At 39.4% G+C, this 15,839-nt stretch overlaps 1 long non-coding RNA gene across 1 annotated transcript; it reads left to right on the top strand.

The window, feature by feature from the left end:
* Nucleotides 1-10,982: 10,982 nt before the first annotated feature.
* On the top strand, nt 10,983-15,352 carry LOC143695236 (uncharacterized). Its single transcript, XR_013184319.1, has 3 exons — nt 10,983-11,084; nt 14,278-14,357; nt 14,574-15,352. It is a non-coding gene; the product is annotated as an uncharacterized LOC143695236 (long non-coding RNA).
* Nucleotides 15,353-15,839: the final 487 nt, after the last annotated feature.

The raw sequence follows: 15,839 nt of genomic DNA, 5'->3' as shown, positions 1-15,839 counted from the left end.
TCATCATGCAGACAGTCCTTACACACAGGTGGTGAAATCATGGGTTTTTATACTCCTGTCAAGACCCTGCATGAGTTATGTGCCACAGGTGAGCACAGATGAATGCAATACTCATTTTGGAGCTGGTTTATGCCAGTCTGATGTATACACCTTCTGCTGTTGCAATGTACCACAAGGATAATCTATTACAAATAAAAGCTAATGAAGATTATATATTCAGCCTGAATCTGTTGTCCACACATTTTGTCTCTGGACAAAAATGACTCACATAAAACGTGGTGCTGCCCACTCACTGCCATAACTCCACAGCAGCATATTCTTTTTATAATGCAGTACAGAAAACAAACACTTGCACAGTAAAACTCCAGCTGGGAGGAATAATGAAGCATTTAGCAAACCAGACAAAGACCACACGGCTGCATCTCCCTCAACACAGCAGAGCCCGTTACTGGATATCATAATTAATAAGCTAATGATGGACTCCTAACCATCCAACAAGTTTTTATGAAAGATATAAATTACTTTTAATTTTCTTTTCAGGGATTAAATCAGTCAAATATCTAAGAACTGTAAATACTTTTGGTGTATGCCAAATGCACTGCAGCCCTGAAGCAGCAGAACTTGTGCACAGCCCCAGTACTGCTTGTACAGGTACTTAGAGGAACACAAGAGCTTACCTAACTTCAGACACGTCACTGATGCTGACTAAAACAGGACACTGGAACTCCTACACATGGTCAGCAGACAGGAATACAAGGTAACTGAAAAAGAAAAAAGGAAATCCTGGTTTAATTCTTTCTCTTATAGCAGCACACCAGTTTCTCCCACCATGGTGCCTGAGGCATGACAAAGATAGAAGAAAACAAAATAAATTAACTGTGGGCAGACCATCAGGATTTTCTGCAGGACTTCTGGGATCCCTTCTCCTTCCCAAGTCCTGTCCTTCACATGCCTGCACTGCTATTTGTGGGCCAGAGGATGAGTTTCTGCAAAGGAATCTGGTGGCAAGCACTGCAAGAACTTGGGTTTTCAGTCCTGTGTGAAGGGGCCCACAGGTTGCAAACACAAAGCCAAGCCATCTTTATAAGCTAATGGTGGTTTCTTAATGCTGAGAAGGGACTTTCAGCATTAAAAGGAAAAAAAACCAAGTTCAGCCATTAGCCCACTAGTTAATTTTTCCCTTAGATCTCCTCTCTGACCACTGTAAAATGCTGGCAGGAAAGAAAACCACAAGTGTTTGAGAGCTTGGTACTGAAGGAATTAAATTATCCTTCATGGACTGAAAGTAAAAATATACACTCTGTAAAAAGCCATGACAAGCAGCTTGCTGGTTTGTGATGAACCTTGAGAGAAGCTGTGATCACCCACTGAAGTGTGAGTGGCAGGAAAGGGAGTCAGGAGAAAAAGGTCTGTTCAAGCTTAAGGGCAATCTTTGCACCAGAACAAAAGGCAAATGAACTCACCACAAGTAACTGTGTGCTGGAAAGCAGTTTCTAACAGAAATGAGGTCTGAAAGTGTCTTCAGACATGACAGTGGAGAAAAATTTGGCTGCTTTTAAATTCTGAAAGGACTTGTATAAAGTAGATGTCTGTGAGACTGGACCTTTGGATTTTGCTTCCATTTTTCTACAACTCTGCTAGGCAGAGCTACACAAATAAATGGTTATTTTAAAAGAAAGTCTTAAAATACAAACCAGAGCACGAGGCAGAATGTGCAGATACATAATTTCAAGAAAAGACAGGCTTCTTCTCCCTACTCTGCCATTGGGCCACCTTCAAAATTCTCTTGAGTAGTTTTCCATCCGTGAAGAAAACAACATTGTGGAGGATCCAATTCAGAGTGGGATTGTGTATCATTAATGTGCTCTGAGAGTGCAAAGCACATAGTCCTATCACTCTCCTCCTAAGTTTTAGTAGATAATGCTCAGTGATAAAGAACACATGAAAAATTACTCTGTTTTCCACTGAGAGACAGTACATAGCAGCTCAGATTTTTACACTTCATTACATTATTATCTATTAATAACCTATGAATACCCTAAAGCATGACAACAAGTCACTGCAAAAACACCAGATGAAATAAAAAATAATCTCAAAAGTCTTGGGCATCCAAAGCCAAATTCTGTAACAGATTTTGATACATTTTCCCAGCCAACTGGTACTCTCCTACTGTAACTTGTCAGGTCTCCCAATTTTGTCTCACTCTGGCCCAGTTATTCCAATAAGAATGTTCTTTGCCACATCTTATTTAAATGCTGTAAATGCTTTCCTTGACCACACCTTCACCTTCCTGTGAACACACAGGAAATATTAACTGGGACTCTCCTGCTTGCACAGACAGGGAGCACTTCTGGCTGGGCACGTTTTTCTTATCCTCACACTGTGGGGAGTTGACCCTGGCTGGACTGCAGGTGCCCACCAAGCCATTCTATCACTCCTCTTCTGGACAGGCAAGAGAAAATTGTGAGGAAAGGCTCAAGGGTTGAGATAAGGTCAGGGAGAGCAATCACCAGCTACTGTCATGAGAATAAACTTGGGGGAAAATTAATTTAATTTATTACCAACCTAATCACAGTAGCATAATAAGAAATGAAAACAAATCTTAATTCACCTCCCCCTCACCCCTCCCTTCTTCCCAGGTTCCCAGTTTTCCCTCACTCCTTTCCCTCAGTGGGACAGGGAATGGGGATGTGATCAGCTTGTCACACATTGTGTGACCTCTGCTGCTCCTTCCTCTGCACTGGGGACTCCTCACACTCCTCCTGTGGCCCAGCATGGAGTCACTCTGATGGGGGACAGCCTTCCATGAGCTTCTCCAGAGCCCTCCCACGGGCTAAAGCTCTTCACAAGACTTCATTCACCAAGGGTTACAAACTTTTGGGCACAGGTCACAAGTCCTGCCAGCAAAGCTGCTCCAGACTGGGCTCCTCTCTGTTATCATCTTATTGTAAAAGCCCCCATACCTTCTTGGTGATTTCTCATGGGCAGCTCCACATAGCACTGACTCCTTCCTCACAGCACAGCCAACAAACTCCAACTCTCTCCTCACCCACCTCACCCACTCTTTTATAGCACTCATCCTCATTGGACACAGCTGTGCCCTGTTAAGGGCAGGCCTGTTCCTAATCTTTGGGGATTAGCCCAGCTGCAGCTCCTCAGGGTCAGATTGCCTCCTGCACTATTCTCTTACATTCTATCCCCCCACACCTCTCTGCAAGGCCCTGCCAGGACCCTGCTCCAGAGTGGGCTCCCATGGGCTCAGAGCCCCCCTGGGCACATCCCTGCCCCTCCCCAGGCTGGATCCCTGCTGCCAGGCCCCCCCTGTGCTGCAGGGCACAGCTGCCTCTCCATGGCAGCACCAGGGGCTGCAGGGGAGCCTCAGCTCCGGCACCCTGAGCACCTCCTGCCCCTCCTTCTGCACTGCCCTGCCTGTCTGCAGGGCTGCTCCTCTCACACATTCTCACTCCCCTTGTGCTGCAGTTGTTTTTGTGCAGTTGCTGCTCCTCCTCCCTAATCACGGTCTCTCAGTGCTGCCAGCACTGCCTGGCTCAGCCTTGGCCAGGGCAGGTCCATCCTGGAGCTCTGGTGGATATCTGGGATCATCTCTGGCACCTTCTCACAGAAACCACCCCAAGGAGCTCCCCTAGGTAACCAAAATCTGACCCCACAAACCCAATAAAACACACATCAAGTTTCAGTGCTGTGATGTATTAAATTATCACAATTACTGCTACACCGATGCAGCAATTGCAATAATTGCTGCAGTGGTTCTCCAGGTCAGCAGAAATTGAGTCTGGCTTTTGATGTATGAAGTGTTTGATACTGCAACATCTGCCTGATCAGCATACATTGTTTTTCAACAGGGAGCCCTCACAGAAGAGTTTGTAAACAACATTTATAAAATACAGATGCTCTTGGTTGCAGATGCATTGAAGGAAGCTTAATAGCAGTTTGGATAAGTAGTTGTGAACATCCAAGATGATTTATCACCAGTAAAAAACAACCCATTTTGTAAAACTTATATCCTATTAAAGAAGCATTAAATGAAAAGCAGAGCTAGAGAAATTGTCTTCTCTAAAGTTCTGTGGGGATTCTTTCTTTCTTTGTCATTATCAGCAACACAAACTTGGACAACAAAATAGCTTTTTTCGATGATGAATTTCGTGTTTATTTTGAAAAGCAGCATGGATGGGTAAATAAATTCTTCAAAAAAAACCCAAGACTGGAATTCATAGCTATGCAGAGTTAAAAAAAAAAATGAAGCAGAAGAATATTCTTTTAAGTCAGGATGAATGCATACATTTGTATTCCCTTCTGCACAATTGACTGAACTTCACTTTTAAAATGTCAAGGATAAATATCCTTGAAATGGTTCTATTAAAACTGTGATAACCATAGTAACTGTATGTCGTTTGCTTATACCTTTTTTCTTTTTTTTTTTTTTTCCTTTTTGGTGCTTATTCTTTGCAACAATGCTGTTAAGAGAGGTAAAGAAAAGTAAGCCCTACCTAATTAATGATTTGAATGTGGGTGTTGATAGCCTTCCTATGTTGTGAAATGTTGTTTGGTAATTTAAAGATCTGGTTTTGGATATGAAACCTGAACAGGCCATTATGAAAATACAGTACCACCTGCTGCACTCATCAGTTTAGAGAGGCTGTTATCTACTGTTTATTACTTCTTTTCCCCAAGTAATTATTTGCATCAGAAGAGGGGAGAGTAAGGTCCCCTCCAGCTCTGGATATTCTATGATTCTATGCTTAAATTAAGTCAAAGATAATTAAGAGATCCAGCTACACAGCCTCCAATTACTATCAATACTAATGGATTTTATACAGCTAAATCCCACAGACATTTGGCAAAAGAAAGAAAAATCTCAGTGCTTAAACACAAAGTGTTGTGGTAATATTGTTAACTGCTAAGCAGGGAACATAGATTTAGGTCTTTTTCAACAATATCAAGTACAATCCAAGGGAAAAGTCAGCTTTTCTAGGGAGTGCTGAGGCCAGGACAGAACCATGCTGTCATCATCCCATTGGCAAAATTCAGGGCCTGGACACAACCTCACCCCTAAAGGGGCTCTGACTTTAACACAGTCTGATAATCCCACCTCTGTATGTCTTTAGTTACAATTATACCTATTCTGATACTTCATTCAGCTCCAAGTTAACTATAAATTCCTAATTGGGATAATCTGGTAAAGCATAACCCCATTTCCCACCTCTCTTCTCATAAGAAGCAGCTCGTGGTGCTCAGTGAACAGGCCAGCTGCAGAATAAAGTTCAGTGGCCTTCACTTGGTGAAAGTTAAAAAGTTCTTACTGAAAGTTAGAAAGCTCATGATGAATTTGAGATCAAGTTCTAAAGTTGTTCTTACAGAGATATTTCAATACAATGTAATTCACACCTTTCAACTCCTTCACTCTGTGTGGGTAGAAATGAGGCAATAGTTCAGTGGTACTTTTGGATTTGGCACAGGTTTCAGTCCAAGATGTCTCTGCCCTTCAGTGCCTGAAGTTCTGGAAACAGAACTTTCCATGTGTGCAACCATGAGAAAATCATTTGGATTAAATAGAATAAAAAACACCTTACATAAACAATAGGGGGGTTTAACCTATATTTGGGGCTAAATTTACTCACATCCTATGCCTTCTGTAAACCTATTTATTGTGAATGCAAATGGGCAATATGGAATCCTTGGCAATGCATTCCTGCTTCATTCACTTGCAGCATTTCCATCCACAGGAAAAACAAATGAATTTAAAAAAAAAACTCTCAGTGAAGAAAATCAGCCTGGATCCAAATGATCTTCCTGAGCCTGAGTCAAGATGGTGAGTTTATATATTTTTCTACATGTTCTATTTTAAGGCACCATATAGGGATGTTATAGAGAGTTAATGATTTAAGGAAGGATTAAGGGAATGGTCAGGGAAATTCATAAGCAGCTTTGGTACTGTCAAAAGGAAAAATGGCAATATTATCTGCTCAAGGGCTTTCCTGATTCATGTGACAGATTATCCTTAAAGGCTGAACAATGCTTTGCTGACTACCTTCTTGAGTTTGGAATGTAAAATCTCCCAATTTGCAAGCTTTGGGAAACATAGTCATTTAAATCAACTAAATGCTTTTATATATATATATATATATATATATATATATATAAATTCCTTCCATTCTACTGCAGAGCACTTGTAAATGGTGCACCATCCTTCCCACACTTATCTTTTAGTACCACATTCTCCATCCTATCAAAAATAGAGATGTTATGGATATTTTAATCCTTTAAACATTATTCTTGTGGCTAATAATGCACTTCTCTCATTTACTTGTCCTCAGAAAATAAAGAAGAAAGAATGATTCAACATCTCCACTTTTTGACAGTGTTATGTGAACAAATTTTCATTGATTTCTGAGAAAGGACAATATTTTGCAGTAAACTCTCATGAAATCTTATCCACTTAGAAGACAGATTTGGGGTTATGTTATCTGTCATTTTAAAAAAAGCTGCTTTTACTTTCAGTATTGAAGTGGAAAGGTTCTCCCATAAAAATATTTTTTGGTAAATATTTACACATTGGTCTCACCATGTTTCTGATTTTTTTCAGCACATAAATTATAGATTGTAATGAATCTGAACTTATAGGGAGTTTATTCACATCTTAAAGGCTCTAAATTAAAGAGATTTTATTATGTCACTAGATTAAATATTCCAGTGATTATGAAGAATTTCTATTCACTTAAATAAGTGGTTTGTTGGCTGGGGTTTTTTTTTACTGATTTTAATTTCTCTGAGTGTCCCTTGATGTCAGGTGTTCTTTGTTGCACTTCTGGTTTCAAAGGGTAAGTTTCACTATCAAGTTGGTGTTTTTTCAGTTTTTCCATCTTCACTCTTCACATGCAGGTCAGAAAACCTGACTATAATAAATTTCTCAAGCATTTGAATTGAACTCTTCTTTCAATAAAGTTTGTTTAGTGAGGGTTTTTTTTTTATGCTTCCTTCCCCTCTAATTTTATTTTACATAATGTATAAAGGCCAATCAATGCTCTGTGAACTTTTCAAGGAATCTTCTACCACTCATGCTCTAATAGCATATTTGCAGGCATAAAAATTAATCAAATTTCCCTGTAATTAATTCAAGCAAAAAAACCCTTCATTTTTTCCTATTACCAAGCTCTCTACCTAAATAAAGGTTCCAGGGTAGACTGGCACTTCAACACTCACCACCTTTAAATAAGTTCCTGGCCATTTTTTCCTGAGCTTGACTGCAAGAGAGGCAGGAGGGGCTCCATGTCAGGTGCAAAACAGGAATTTAATTCCATGTGCTTTTTTGAAGAGTTTAAGGGGATGAGCTCCTTATCTGAAGAAAAAAAATGAGACTTGTTTAGTGGCTGCTGCACTCTGTGTGCCTTTCAGCAGATTCCTGCAGAGGCTGAACAGCAAGAGGCCCTGGATCCTTATTTCATGATGGTTAGCACACAGTGTTGAGAATTTTTATTTAGTTTAATGCTTTACCTAATTTTAAGTTCCTGAATGATCCCAAGAGTCTCTCTTTATGCATACAGATCCTCTGTAGGCAAATCAGCTTTATTCCACCTTCTATTTGTGACTTGGACTGACAATTCTGAGCCTAATCCTCAAAGAAAACTGTCAGAGGCATTATAAATTAACAAGTACATAGTCCTTCCACTTCCAAGCATCCTAAAGGAAGGGTCTTGAATTTTCAAATCAATATGCACCTTTAGTTACCAAAAAGCTCCATTTTCCTAACAATTCTGTAAATATATCAGGCCTTGGTGAGTGTATTATAAAAAGTTTTGTTGTGTACACACACACAGAGGTGGGAGTTGAAGCCTGGCTCTCTGACAAGGGGAAAAGTTGTGCTAAGGATATATGAAATATCCTCTGTTTAATTGAAAATAGAGAGAATGAAGACCTGGGAAAGCAGAGTTTGCTTCTTATTAAATACAAAGCTCTGTTACCACAGCAATGTTAATTAGTGGAAATAAGAGAGATCCTTTGATGTGAGCATTTTAGCTCAAATTACTTCAGTACGTTCCAAAATCAGCTTTAAGAGATGTTGGGAAAATATAAAGGCAAGTGGGTAAAACAAACTGTGGCTGCAATTTGGTACTTAGTATTTTGATGTATCTGCATCTGGGTAGCTTTTGGCAGCCTATTTTATTTTGCAGACTTTCTGAGTCCATCTTTGTAGGAGTGGGTTCTAATGAGTCAAGCCATTAGCAGCAAATCTCAGGCAGCCACAACAAGGCAGCAGCAGCATTTGTACTCATTGCTCAAACCCTGCTGTACTCATTGCTCAAACCCTTCTGGGTGTTACACTGAGAAGGAACAAAGACAGACAAGGTCAGATCTAAACATAAACCCCTTTGTGAAACGTTATTTGTGCACAGTACGTTCCTCATTAATCTATTTCCCATGCCTACCATATTCACATATTAATGCATCATCTCATGTATGTTGTCCAACCATTTTCTCTTTTTTTTGCTGCTACAGAGCTAAAAAAGTAACAGCAGTGAGAAAAAGGTCAGATTCGTACATAAATTTTGTCCCCCCAAAGGAAATCAAAATGTATTTTGTTGATACACTATTTATTAATATATCAGTAAACTTTACCAATATTTCATTAACTATTCAGTAGTGACTGAGAAGAGCAGCACAAGGTCTTCCTTTCCCCTCCTGTTTTTTCCTTTCCCTTCCATTTAATCTCACACACAATGTTTTTGCAGCATAAATCTCACACTTTGTTGCCTTGAGCCTTTGTTGAGCCTTTGTTGCCTTGTTTACATTTTCTAAAAACCTATCTTGAATTCTCCAAAACTGAAAGAATACTTTGATACAGGAATATTAATTTATTCCATTTCCATGAAAATCCAAAAACTTACCACAGGAAGGGATGAGTAGAAGATTACAGCTGTAAATTCCACATGATTCCACCCACAGATACTCTAAAGGAAAAAGCTTCTCTTGGGTAACACCACCTGTCAAACACCAAGATGTGAACTGCAGGCAACTTTTCCCCTATTACCAAAAGAGTTATTTTCAATTGCTGGTTTCTCCATTTAAATTCTCTACATGTTTTCACCAGCAATTCTTTAATATTTTACACCCCTTTCAAATTCACATCTATAGAGCTCAATGAAAAAAAAAATCCAAACCACATAAAAAAACCCCATATATCCAAATCAAGACTTTGCCTTTGGTTTTCTGTTATAAATTATTTGGTTTCATCCTGCAATACGCTTCAGGATATCAGTAAATATCTGGACATCCATGTTTTGAAAGTATTTTCTCTTCTGGTCTTTTTAATTAATAGGAAAAGTTATGTAGTTACTAACATTTTCTATATTAGGAATGGGAAGTTGCAGACAAGACATTACCAACCAAGGTCTCTGGGTATCCTCCAATGCTCATTTCCACAAATCTCTCAGATGTCCAGGATCCTCCCCCACTTCCAAGATCTTTCCCCCAGTCCAGACCTTCACCTTCCTTCCCCAGCTCCCAGCCCCTGAATGTCCCAACCAGTCCAGAAGAAGAACACAAGTGATCAGCTTCTCACTGCCAGTTTTGTGGTTCACCTCTTGCTTACCTGCAGCTCTCAGGACATGGCATTTTGTTTGGCCCAGGTGTCATCCAGACCTACACGTGGCTTTCACCAGCTGCAGCTTGCAAGTAGCACCTGTTTGAAATGTCAAAAGCTCAGTTTCAGACATTCACCCACATAACACAATTATGTGCCACACAGTTTAAGTTATTTCCACCTACACCAGCCCTGAGGGGAGGTTTCTACCTTGGCTCCTTCTATTCAGACTTTCAGCAGAATGAACTTCAATTAGTCAAAAAAGTGCATTTCAAGTTGTTTGGATTTGTGAGAACTTTGCTTCTAGTTCACAAACTTCAGGCAATATTTCAGAATTTATCCACTTCAGCCATTGGTATTTTTGTATTCCCATTCCAGTGCTTGCTCTGGCACAGCCCATTTGGAAGACTCTTTCTAGCCTTGACAATCCCTTTATGGGTAGGTGTTTAAATCAGTGTTTAGAAGAGTAAAGCAAACCAATATAATTTATGTCTGCTTTATCTTCACCAGTTGTTTCACTGCTTATTTCTCAGAGAATAGGAAGTGTCCATCCTTCCTTAAGAGCCACACTCTCTTCTAAGAAATCTCAGTGTAAATGCTCAGCTTACCCTGACTGCACTCACTGAGGATATTAGCTGTTACATCCATTAAATTTCTATTTATTGTATTAAACTTTAGACCCAAACCATCCCTTCTCTATATAAGTCTGTGGGAAGCATCAGCACTGCCACCCATTCCTAACAAGCCTCTGGGCAAATTCCTCTCAGTCTCTGCTCCTCCAAGGACATTGCAATGACTGCTCAACTTCACATTCTGTAGAGCTGATGAGAAGTCTAATAAATTCTCATTTTCTTCCGAAGACTATTTAGGAAAGCTGAACATTTAGCTAGTGTCCTTTTAATCTCATTTTCATGAGTTGGACTCCTAAGTTAAAAAATCATATCCAATTTTATTTTTTTTCATCCATTCCAAGTGTTGTTTTAACTGAACTTCCACCTTGGAGTACCCAGGATATTGAAACATCAAGCTTCCTCCACTTCAAAATTAAAAAATAAAAAAACTGTCCTTCCTGATATTCTGGAACAGAGAGCAGATTGAGCCTGCAAGTCATTCCTCTTTTGATGTCAGCTCAAGCTTCACCTTGAGTTTCCCAGGACCTCTCTCCTGCTGGCTATGTCACCTCCCCTCTTTGCTGACAGATTAACACATGCTGCAAAAATCATGCTCCAGGTTTTAACAGTTTCTGCAATTAATCTTGAATGAATTCTCATGGGCTTCCCTTCTTCCTCTTTGCCAGTCTCAGTCACATTTGGGTTTGCTTCTTTTTTTTTATTTTCTCACTTTTCTTTCTCTTCTTTCACTGCATTTCATCTGAGCTGTTTTTCATCCTCCTTCATTTACATTTCTCAGTCTCATTCAGATCTCAAAAACTCTTCACATGGAGTTCTCACAGATGTCACTTTTATCGAGCTGAAAAGCAGTGAAGGTAGGTGAATTTCCACTTATATTCTCTCTGCAGTGAGGAATTTTGTTTTGAGTAAATAAAAAATAAGCTGCTGCTATAAATCACTAAACCTAAGTGAATATTGTGACTTTATTGCTATAATGCAAACACCACACACATTAAGCATTTGCCAGAAGAAAAGTTAAGCTGAGAGGAAATTTACTTGGCTTAGCTTCCAGTCTAATAGTCCATTATGGGTAAGTAGTAGGAACTGCCAAAACTCAGAGCCTGCCCATGTATTTTGGAAATATTATGGTTTGGGAGGTGACCAGACAGTAACAGAATATTTATTTTAGCTACAAGAAATCACTCTTGTTAATAAACAGCTACTTTCAGCCTCATAAGAAAGAACCAAAAAGAACTTCCATGTTAAGGCAACATCTCTATCCAAAACCAGACAAGTTTTGCCTACTTGTGTCAACTTAATTCGTAAAAAAATAAATTTCCCTAAGAAAAAAAAGTAATTTATGCACAAAGGGAATTTTTTTTTTAATTTCATGGGTAAATGGTAAAATAGATGCATAGAGAGAAGGTCTGAAAGGTATGGGCAAGACTTTGAGGCATTGGTAGAAAGGCAGAACAAGAGGTGGAAGGACTGGATTTTGGACAACCTGTGTAATTAGCTGTCTAGAAGGACAGCCTTATCTAGCCTTATCTATAATACTGCATTTTTATTTCTCTGTTATTTATGATCAAACACATTTTTTAACAAGCTTAGGAATAGGACCTTAAAATCAGCAAGAATGGGCATAATCAATGGAAGAGTTTCCACAGAGAAGAAGAAAAAGATAAAGGAATTGAGGGTCACCACAACTGCAGATAATGTAAATGAGCAGGAAGGAATCAATAACTACTCCTAGTAGGGTAACTTGTAATATTGGACATGTGGTGAGAAAAGAGAAGGGGGCAATACTTCTGTATAAAATGTGGTGTACCCACATCTGCCGAGTGAGACTTGTCAGGGCAGAAAGAAACCTGTTAGAAATGTGAGAGAGGAAGTCAGCAATAAGAATATGAGTGAAAAACAATATATTACAAGAGAGAACAATTAGTGTCTCAGTAAGCAAGCACCGGAGCTGTGGCCAAAGGCAGAGCTGCTGGGGAGCTCAAGGCAGATCAAACCTGGGACGTGGCAGAGATGGCAAAGTCTGCTGGAGAGAGAGAAAGGGTACAGAATGTTCTATGTTTTGTTTTTTATTATTTAACACCCAAACAGGGAGAAATTTCTGAGAGAAAGCTTTGCAACTTTGATTAATACTGTTGTTTAAAGTGAAGCTGTTGGTTGTTTCACAAACCATCTGCAAAACAGTGGAAACATGAACAGAATCCTTAAAGCAGATCTTCCAATATTAGTCACTTTATCTGCCATCTGTTGGGAACTGCAACTGCCAGTTCATTTAGTTTTTTTAAAAGCTGACCCTAAAATAACTCACTGTAAAATTGTAGTATTTTTCTCACTTCCTGTAAGGAAAAGGAATCCTAACTTCTTTGAACTAAGATATGAAATGGCTTGTAAAACATCAAGATGGCCTTAATAAGTATGTACTAGCTCATCCAACTGATGTGCCATGAAGCTGGAGGAACCTTTAATATTCCATTAATTTCACTGCAAAAAGCAGTTCCATGAACAGAAATAATTTCCCAGACAATGAAGGAATCTTCATGCTCATTATTTTTTTTATTGAAGTAGACAGAGGCTTGACAAAGAGCTGCACTACTTGCAGCTAGGAGGATAAATTCACTGGACATCCAATATAGCATCACACCAGGTACAAATGTATCTGGTAGCTGAGCTTTCAGTGGATTATATTACAGCAATAACCACATGTCAGAATAAATTAACACACAGCATCAGGATATTCATGTTGCTTGGACAAAAGTAAAAGGACAAAAGGAGTTACTAGGTACATTTTAAATGAAGAAAAGGACAATGGAAAAATAAATAAAATTTCAAATTCCATAGGTATGCTTTGTATCTACAAAAGAGTGAAAAATCCTACTATCTTTTGTGTCTGCTGGAGAAGACCTGCAAGGCTGTACTCACGTGCTCAAGCAATATGAATGAAAAAGAAAACAGAATGGTGAGGGAAGAGCTCAACAAGGGGTTTCCACTTCTATTTGCAGTATACATAACTATTATTTGAGAAAAGTCCAGCCAACAGAAGCACATTTAGAGATTAGAGAAATGAGTGGCATCAGCAGAGTGCCCTGGTGCTGCAGAGGGGCACAGCTGGTAGAAGAATGAGGGCCCTGCTCCATAATAAAACTTTCATTTTATCGTAGAAGTGGGAATTTAGGAGGAATTACACACTTTTAAGAAAAAGTTGAGCTTTATCAAAAGGCATTGGAAAATATCTCCATAAACAAGGTGAAGTATTAAATACATATACAGTAAATAAAGTGCCAAGAAAAATATGACTGGGAATCACTGGGAAGCCAAAGAGAAATGCACTTGGATTAAGATAATGTCTCTGGCTGCTAACAGCAAATATTTCAGTTCTGTCTGTGTCAGTATCCAGGGCAGCTCAGATACATTGCCACAACCATCAATTGTCCTTCAGGAACTGCAATACTCCAGAAAACAGAAAATCCTTCTGTCTGTATAGACCCAGGCTGCCTGGACAGGTATAATTGTGCACAATTGTGCATTTTAGTTGTGCACCTTTAGTGACCTGGAGACAAACCAAAAGTTTGGAAAAGATGGCAGGCTGTCCATTTTGTGACACTGGTTTTGCAATAAGATGTTTGAGGCAGTTACATTGGTACAAAGCTAGTGAGCTCAAGTCTGTGGCCCAGTATTTAAAAACAGAAATAAGTTAATTTTTTCACAGACTTAGACTTCCTTTCCATAGAATGATTTCAGTTTTAGAATCACAGAACAATTCTGGCTGGGAGACATCTCAGGAAATCAAGGGGGTCATTCTCCCAGTAAAAAAGCCAAGTGGGTTGGCCAAGGCTGGATGCCAAGGCTGAGCCTCTCCTTCTGTCCTCAGAGCAAACACAATTAAAGTTTGTAGGTTGAGATAATGACAGGGAAAGATCACTCAGCAATCACCACCATGGGTAAAACTGGTTTCTTTGGGGAAAATTAGTTTATCACCAATCAAATCAGAGCAGGATAATAAATAAAACCAAATGTTAAAACACCTTCTCTCCATCCCTTCTTTCTTCCCAGGCTAAGAAAGTCAAAGAAAACTTAGAAGCAGCAAGCATTAATGGATGTCCTGGAAACAGCAGCACATTTTCCCCGTGCCTGTGAGTGTGTGGCCCTTGAGGGGTCTCTGCAATAGTCACCACTGCTCCCCTGCATCTGGAGGCTCTCAACAAAGTGCTCCTGCAGCAGCAGTAACACAAGCCCTTCGGCAGCCTGCTCTCCTCCTCCCACTTGGCACACTGATATAATTTTCTTTTCACATTCAAAAGGAAGAAAGCAACTTTGAACACTGTCTCTCTCTCTCTCTCTCTCTCCAGCTGTGACGTGGGGATAGAGCTCTTCCCAGCCACCAGAAACTCAAACATAAAGACAGCAGATGTGAAGGAAAATGCAGTTCTTAAAAACAGAAGCCACAGCCCCAGCTGAAACAGAAAGCAAGTCCCCAGCTCCCCAGTGACGTAAGATGATCTCCCCTGTGTACAAAGATTTTGGGCAAAAATTCAAACAAACAAAAGTACAAATATTTGCCATTTGCTTCCACATTATGGTAACAACAAAGACATTACCCATAATAATACAGAATATCCAGTTTTGCATTTATTATAGTGTCTGTTTTGTTCCTAGGCTGGATTCTCTACCACTGGGTTATTGCTCTGGTGCCCTGCAGCACAAAAGTTGAAATTGTCCCAGGATGAAAATCTGTCATAATGCTTCTATTTTTATTATCCTAGACAAATTTGCTTCTCTGTAAACCTATCTAGTCTTGTCAGTACCTATATGAAGTTTGTCAGTATTATTTATAAAACTGATTTAAGTCAAGGATGATTTTGTGATGCCCTCAGGCTGATTACTTTCCACCATGACAATACTCTCTTCCTATAGAGTTGCTTTAACTTTTAGAATTTGCATTTTGTCATTATTCCCTTCCTGGTTTATTATTTTTGATTGTGACAAGACAAATCCTATGCTTCTCCACTCAGTGTCTTCTCCCACTTGAGTTTTATTGTCAAGAATTTCCTTTGTTCCTGTTTCATGCATTATGTTGGTTACCTTTGTGTTTGTTTACCTGCACTAGCTTTGAAAAGAAAAATTACAGTGAAAATCCCTGCACCACTTCTTGTTTTTCTGATTTTCTTTTCTTTATCTTAGCCTGGCTTATAGTATTCATTTTTGTCTTTTAGAGAGTGTTTGGATTATGTTTCAGTGGAAATGCTTTTCATGGGAAGTGTCTCCCTTTGAAAATGAATCAGCATGTACAAATTCATATGTTTTTACTCTTTAGGAACAGATGTTAAGGAAATGTAGGTTAAGCTTCAGATCCAAACTAGTCTCTGCAGGACTATAATTTGCTGAGATAAACAGAAAGAAGGAAAGGCAAACCAACAGGGGCATCCCAGATTTAACATCCCTTCTGTTCTGGCTGAGATACATTTGACTCTGTCACTTGCAGATACGCTTTGCTGCCACAGTAATCAAAACCAACACAGAAATCTCTCTTAATCACTACAACATTGTCAGTCTTTTCTAAAGCTATAAGCATGCAGTTCACCAGAGACTGAAATTTGTAAATATTCCAGACGAAT

The sequence above is a fragment of the Agelaius phoeniceus genome, chromosome 14 (assembly GCF_051311805.1).
Source record: "Agelaius phoeniceus isolate bAgePho1 chromosome 14, bAgePho1.hap1, whole genome shotgun sequence".
NCBI classification, from domain to species: Eukaryota; Metazoa; Chordata; class Aves; order Passeriformes; family Icteridae; genus Agelaius; species Agelaius phoeniceus.
This window is presented reverse-complemented; position numbering and strand designations above follow the sequence as displayed.